Here is a 7479-nt window from a genome sequence, read left to right as displayed (position 1 = left end):
TCGACAACCACAAAATGAGATAAACTATTAAATGATCACCAACATACCGCAAATCAGTCCACAAATGCAAATCACATATCCAAATCCAATATGAGGTTTTATAAAACAAGAAAGATCGACATGATAACAAATAAGTGTCACCTTGATCAACCGAGATAATGTTAATATAACCTTGAGAAAAAGATAAATAAAAACAATGATCGAAAGATCGAAAACATCTCAAAAGATAGAGAAAAACGTGTCATTAAAGCGGAGAATATGTGACATAAAGACAATTATTAAAAACTAAAAATTCAAAGAAAAAACAAAAATATAATATAAGAAAATAATGAGAAAACAAGAAATACTAACGAAAACTACCAATACTAATGTAACACCCTAAACTCGATTGGGCCTAAAGTGTCACAGACAACCCCTGTTTTTCAAATCATGTTCATTTTCATTTTAAAACATACTATGGTATCAATAATAAACATAAATAATAGTTATAAAATATTTTATAAACTGGAGCTCCGTGATATATAGTTTAAAACAAAAATAATACAAACTCAGAGTTATAAATTTGAATACATGAGTAAAGTTGTACGAATACATATGTCCATGAAAGATACAATATATTACTCTGAAGGAGATGCTGGAAGTCCTATTACGACGATGCTCCACGAACTACTCAAGCTACTGACCTACCAATAGAAAACATCTAAAGGTTGAGATTACAAAGCCCACAAGTATTATCGCTATTCTAGAGCAGCATTATGAGTTCCATAAACATAAGCATGCTAAAGAAATGGTATTAAGCAGTAGGTACATGCATGATATAGATAAAGTGTTACCTACTTAAGGCTTAACTGTTATATCTCTGAAGTAGGAGTCTCACATTTCCCTTAATCCTCTGCTAAGGGCCTCGCTATGAGTAAACATATACTAGGTCTCTAACCTTAGTCTTAAGCTACTAATAACTATGAAGTAATACATGCATTCATTACATGAACATACTGGAGTGTGAAGTTATGAGTATGCAAAAGTATAACAACAACAAACATGAGGAAGGTCTAGTGATACGGTCGAAGGAATTTTATGCATCCCAGGATAACACACTAGCCTACCTAGAATACTCGAGCGTCTCGGGGTAAGAACCAGAATTTTACATACATTGAAAACTTACCTCCCTAGCCTATATGTAGGCTCTCGAGCATTGAGGTGAAATTCAGAATTTTACATGCATTGGATACGTGTGCCCGACTAACTTACTCTATCGATTCTTGAGGCATCTACGCCTAGATGGAAACTAAAGTGACTAACGCACTGCAAACTATATACGGATAATACATTATGAAGGATGATCGTCATACTACTAAAGTAACTATGGTGTCATTATTGTTTCTCAAGCATCACACAATGGCTAGTTTTATGAAATCTTACCTTATAAGATTCTTATGATTATCACACATAGTATTATTATCTTATTACTATCTTGTCTTTGTTACAAGCTCCCCCCATAGAGTTAAAGTCTCGATACATACACATACATCAAGCAATGCCATGTAAGGGCGATCAAAGTAGCTCGGCTACTACTCGCTATTAAACTTATCAAGTCAAGTGAGGTTATCCACTCACTTGACACTATCTTACTTATTCTCCCATATATAATGATATATAAGGTTTTATTAATATGTTATTTGGCTGCTATTTTCCATTTTTCCGTTATCTAAGGGTGTTTTAGTCATTTCTGTCTCTAAGGACATCTCTATGTGTTCTATGATTCTCTGACGTTTATTGTGTCTGTTGTTCACTGGTTGGATTTTTAGCTAGTTTGATACCTGACTCGGGTTCATCACTGGGTAGCGACACTCTAGTCTCTCTTGTCGTACTTCTCTTTAGTACCCCATGAACTGAAGGGATGACCTACACGTTCTTGGTTCACTGGCGTTTCCTGATAATACAACTTCATTAATGCGAAACCTGACTTGCTTATCGTTCCACTTACTGGTATATCCTCTATAAAGATCCTAGGCCTTAATTATTTGATACGTGCTCGACTGATGATACTTTGATGTAGTACGCTTAGTTTGGTTACACTGGTTGTAACCCCCTCCTACGATTATTTTTAAGCCCTTTTGGTTCTTTGTGTCCCTCATGAACCAAGTTCTCTCATCACGGATCATCCTTACCCTTATGGGACTTGAAAAGGTCAAATATAACCATCCAAAGTGAGTCGTATCGATACTCTACTTGCAATATCGATACCCTAGGGTCAAATATCGATACTCCTATGAGTATGAGTACAAAAAATGCATTATGTTGCTGAAATTTAAGCCCAGTATCGATACTGTTACCCTGAGTATCGATTTATAGTAGTAGTAGTATAGATATTGTTCATCCAATATCGATACTCGAACTTAGAAATGTCTTATTTAGTCTCGGGAAACACCTAAGAATCATCTATAATGTCTTAGTTTGGTTCTTAATCATGTGCTAAAGCTTTAGGGAGTTACTTAAGGTTATAAAGTTGCATAAAAACGTCTTTTTTACGCCTAAAACGTGATTTAATTATGAATTCAAAGATAAAACCCTAAAATACTCAAATATCTAAATCTTATAAAATTCTTTATATTTATGAAAGCCTTAACACTCTAAAGGATTAGAAATATACTACTTTGATGTTGGAATCCCAAAATAAAGCTCCTTTAAACACCAAACACTTTCCTCTGGGGCTTGGATGATAAAACCCCTACTTCCTCTTGTAATAAAAAGAAACTCAGGCTTTAATCCTTAAAACAAAGGGATTATGGACGAATTTGAAGTAAGAAAGGAGCTCAAGAACTTACATTTGTGCTATGGGACTAGGAGAGAAAAATGGAGAAGAAAAGATGGAGAAAGGAAGAAGAATGAATGAAGAGAAGAAGATGGGAATGAGTTATAAAATCCCTCATCTCCATAAAAAGATGAAATCATACAATTGGTCATTCCCCATCTTCCTACTATTCAATAATCTTTTTTATGGCTAATTGGGTCCAAGTCCAACCCAATTAAGCCCAACACGACCTAACGACTTAAATTATAAAATTAAAAAAAATCTCACAAAAGATATAATAGGTATAGGTGTAAACATTGATTGATTTGAATTCATATTAACAAAAGATATAACAACTCCTAAATTTGTTAATTTATTTATGGCACGGCACCTACGCCATCAAGTGATTCATTTTTTGTTTGTTAAAACACTAATCAATTGTGAATTATGTGATAAGAGCGTATTAGAAGTTGTGATTAGAAACGTGACAAATACAAAATCCACATTTAGCGATTGGAAGTCTCAATGAATAATACAATGACAACACAATATCCTCACGAAGATATGACACCAACGTTGCTTAATTAATTTCATCATCTCCTTTCCCAAACTATTCAATTGTAGTTTCATTCATACTCAAATCATTAAAATAAAATTATCAACAGTTTGGTTTAAGTGGTAAGCAGTTTGATATCGCTTAAGAAAAGTCTCAGGTTCGAATCCTTGTGCATGCAGAAAATCTCAGCTGGGAGATTCACTTACCAAAGCTAGATGCACGACCTGAGTCGATCTAGATTAATCAAGGTAAAGATTTAGAACTAAAGGACAACGAAAAAATATCTTTAAAAGAAAATAAATTATTCAAATTCGAATTGAATACTTAGATTTATGTATAAGTTTGGATAACACTTTAAAGAGATTAGAGAGTAAGAAAGATATTCATGTGTTAAAGATATAAATTCGAAAAAGTTGAATTGGCTTAATTATTAGGGTAAAATACACAAGTGGTCTTCCGACTATAGAGTATTGTTTTATTAAGTCCGTCGACTATTAAAAATTATAAAATGGTTCTATGACTATAGAGTGTTGCTTTGTTGAGTCACTTGGCTATTAGAAGTCACAAAATGGTATTCTGAGCTGAATGTTAACATGTTGACTGTGATATATAAAATATGATCCCAGAATATCAAACGACTATCATACATCAGTCATCATGTTAACGTCTAGCTTAGACAACCACCAATTTTTCAACAGAAAAAGACAAGTTTAGAATACAATAAATAGTCGGGTGGCAATTTTGTAACTTTTAATAGTCGAGAAACTTAATAAAATAGTACCATATAATCAAAAAATCATTTGTATAATTTAATTAGGTAAACTATGCTATTAATCACTAAACTTTAAGTTTTAACATTGAATTTTAGTTTACAATTTAATTAGATCATTAAATCATTTACAACCATATGACAGTGATAATTTGGTATTGAAGTGAAAGTGGACACGTGTTAACATAAAAGTTAAAAAATTAATTATTGTTTCACCTCATAATATTCTTTATCCATCAAAACTATTTTTGTACTTATTTTCATTCATCCTAAAAAATCAGGCGTTTCTACTGAAAAATTCCTCTTAGACCCAATAATTATTTGTCAGACATCATCTCTTTAATATTACTGATCTATCACCTTTTTTGACACGGTGTCAATAAATCACGGATCGTCAGCCACGCCTTCGCAGGGTTCTGTCCGAGCTGGTGCCATGTAAGGAAAGGTCATCAGCGCCTTCGCTGAACGTTTGACACGTACGGAAGGCACGAATCATGATCCGTAACTTTCATTATGCACGTTAAATTATTGGGTACTCCAACCCGAGCCTGAAAACTCGTCTTTTTAACGATCACCCTCCCTATTAATAATAACTCCTCTAAATGCAAACATCATCACACCAAAAATTACTTGCTTATTCTCACTTCTATCAATCCTTTCTATCAAGCTAAGTATATTTTGTTAGTTATTGTTTTTATAAGGTAAAACTATTTTTTATTTTTTATTTAATTATTTAAACAAATTTTATTGTACTAATTATTTTCTATTATTTTTTACGGTTGTAAAATTAGAAGGCGGGATCATACCTAGAGATATTTTACCGATACGGTAATAATATGAAATTGTGGTATTTAAATTATTGTGATTTTTTTAAATTTGTTTTGGATTAGTTTATATTTTAATTCATATACTATTTATTTAATTAAGCGTATTTCAGTTATTGTTTTTTCATATATAAGACTCTCAATCTTTCAAACTCTCAAAATGACGCGTATTTTAGCTATTGTTTACTATGATGGAGAAATTTGGGAAGATGAAAATGACGTTGTCTTCGCATCAAATCATTCTATCATAAATTTGGGAAGATCAACTCCTCAAGAGTGATGTTTCTATTGAAGGATTTGATCACTAAAATTTCAAGGAAGGTTCATGTTGCAAGTAATAGAAGATTATCCTCACTTCAGTACAGATTTCCAACCGCAATATTTTCGTTAACTTATACAGCGTTCGAACTCTCCAACGATGACGATGTTGCTATGATGATGGTTAATTCTCAAAGTCAATATTCAAACACCGATACACATAAGTATGCGATATTTGTTGAAGTATCTGCAGTTCGTGGTATGCCATTATGCTCCCACTATGGGCTAGCTCAACAAGCTGATCAAGTTGACATCTCAACTCAAGTAATGTGTAATGATTTTAACTTGTTAATGGGAAATTCACATCATGGTGTCATCCCATCAAGTTCAATGGGGATACATTCATCAGCAACTTGGTACGATCTGTACCGAGGTGGCTCCACAAATAATCCGTATGGAAACATTACTTTCAGTTCAAGGGGAAGACATTCATCTGCCAATTTCTTGACCTGAATATAGAGATGCCCTCGACGCAACAATTTGTGAAGTACTCATTTGACATTATGCCTTCAAGTTTCAGGGGGAGGCATTCAACTACGAGCTTCTTCGACTTCAATGTCGATATACCTTCAAGTTCAAGGGGAAGATATTCAACTATCAGCTTGTTCGACCTAAATATCGGCATCGTAGAGGAACCCTCATCTCCACTAAAAGAACCTTTTCGTGAGCCAGGTACAGATGGTGTTGAGATTGGACAATTTGTTCAACCAGAATCACCGTAGTTCAATATGGACTCCGATGATGATGATGTAGATGAAGTTCCCACAAATACGATACACACTAAACCTCCAACACACATGTATGAAGCTGACTATGGTGCAATGTATGGGCCATAATTTACGGATATGCCTAATGTTGATGACTACAGATGTAACTCATTACTCAATGATGATGAGTTATATAAAGGAACGGAGTTTCCATCCAAAAGGAGAAGCGATAATGGCAATTAAAAATTACAACATTTATAATTTTGTTCAGTACAGATTCGACCATTCCACCACCAAAATGTATGTTTGCCACTGTGTCCAACGTGATAACGGATGCAACTAGTTAGTTCATGTATCGAAGAGGAAAAATAATATATGAGAACTAACATTATAAGACATTCCTCACACATGTTGTACTGGAGGAATCAAACATGATCATCCAAACTTGGACTCTGATATTATCTGTCAAGTCATAATGCTCATGGCCAAATCAAGCTTCCATATAGCTATTGTGGTGCAATGATCGAGTGCTCATGATTCTCTACCGGCTTTTTTTGAATGTTGTGAAATACTGCAAGCTCGTGGTTCAAATTGTTGGGACATTCTTGTATGGAAAATACAAGCAAGATTTACTATTGGAAGTTGTCCAAGATGGTAATCGCTACATTCTTCCAGTTGCTTTTGCCCTTGTTGAAGGAGAATATACATGTTCTTAGGCTTTTTTCCTCATAAACTTATGCTTACATGTTGTCACAAGGGAAAAATATGTGTCATTTTATATCGCGATGTTGGGATCAAAGCAACAATGGATTCTTTGGGTCCAATGTGACAACCACCCTATGTCCAATATCAGTACCGTATCCAACATATTACTGCTAACTATAAAAAAAAGTTCAAGAAAAATGATAAATGCCAATTACTTGTGCGCATGGGTATGTCAAAATGCCTAATTTTATTTCTCAATCATTTTCATTTTTTATAGAAACTTAATAGTAAGTTTTACATTTGATGTTTAGTTACGAACTATTACATGAAACATTTGAGTCCATGTTTCAGGTTACCAACTTGATTGAGGCTATCAATTCAACCTTAAAGGGGGCACTCCATTTAACAGTAACGACTTTGGTTAAAACGACGTATTTTTGTTTGGGAGTGCTTTTTACTAAGCTCGGGGGACAAGCTCAAACTTGGATGCAAAATGGTCATGTATATAACCCAAAATTAGTTACAGATTTACAAAAAAAAAATTGTTGCATCAAATGTAATGTCTGTAACAATCTTCTCTAGAACCCATGAATTACTTCATGTCATAGAGATGTCACGATCTCTTCAAGGGATTCAAGTTAACTCATTCAGAGTTAATTTATGAGATAAATGGTGCGACTGTGGGTTTTTTCAAGCTCTAAAGTATCCATGCTCATATGTCATAGCAGCTTGCTCTCATATCCGTCAAGACTATAACCGTTTTATGGATCACGTATACAGGCTTTTAGAAGTATTTAAGGTATATG

This window comes from Hibiscus syriacus, unplaced genomic scaffold, assembly GCF_006381635.1.
Source record: "Hibiscus syriacus cultivar Baekdansim isolate YM2019G1 unplaced genomic scaffold, ASM638163v2 tig00111005_pilon, whole genome shotgun sequence".
NCBI classification, from domain to species: Eukaryota; Viridiplantae; Streptophyta; class Magnoliopsida; order Malvales; family Malvaceae; genus Hibiscus; species Hibiscus syriacus.
The sequence above is the reverse complement of the archived record's forward strand: the minus strand, read 5'-3'. Positions refer to the sequence as shown.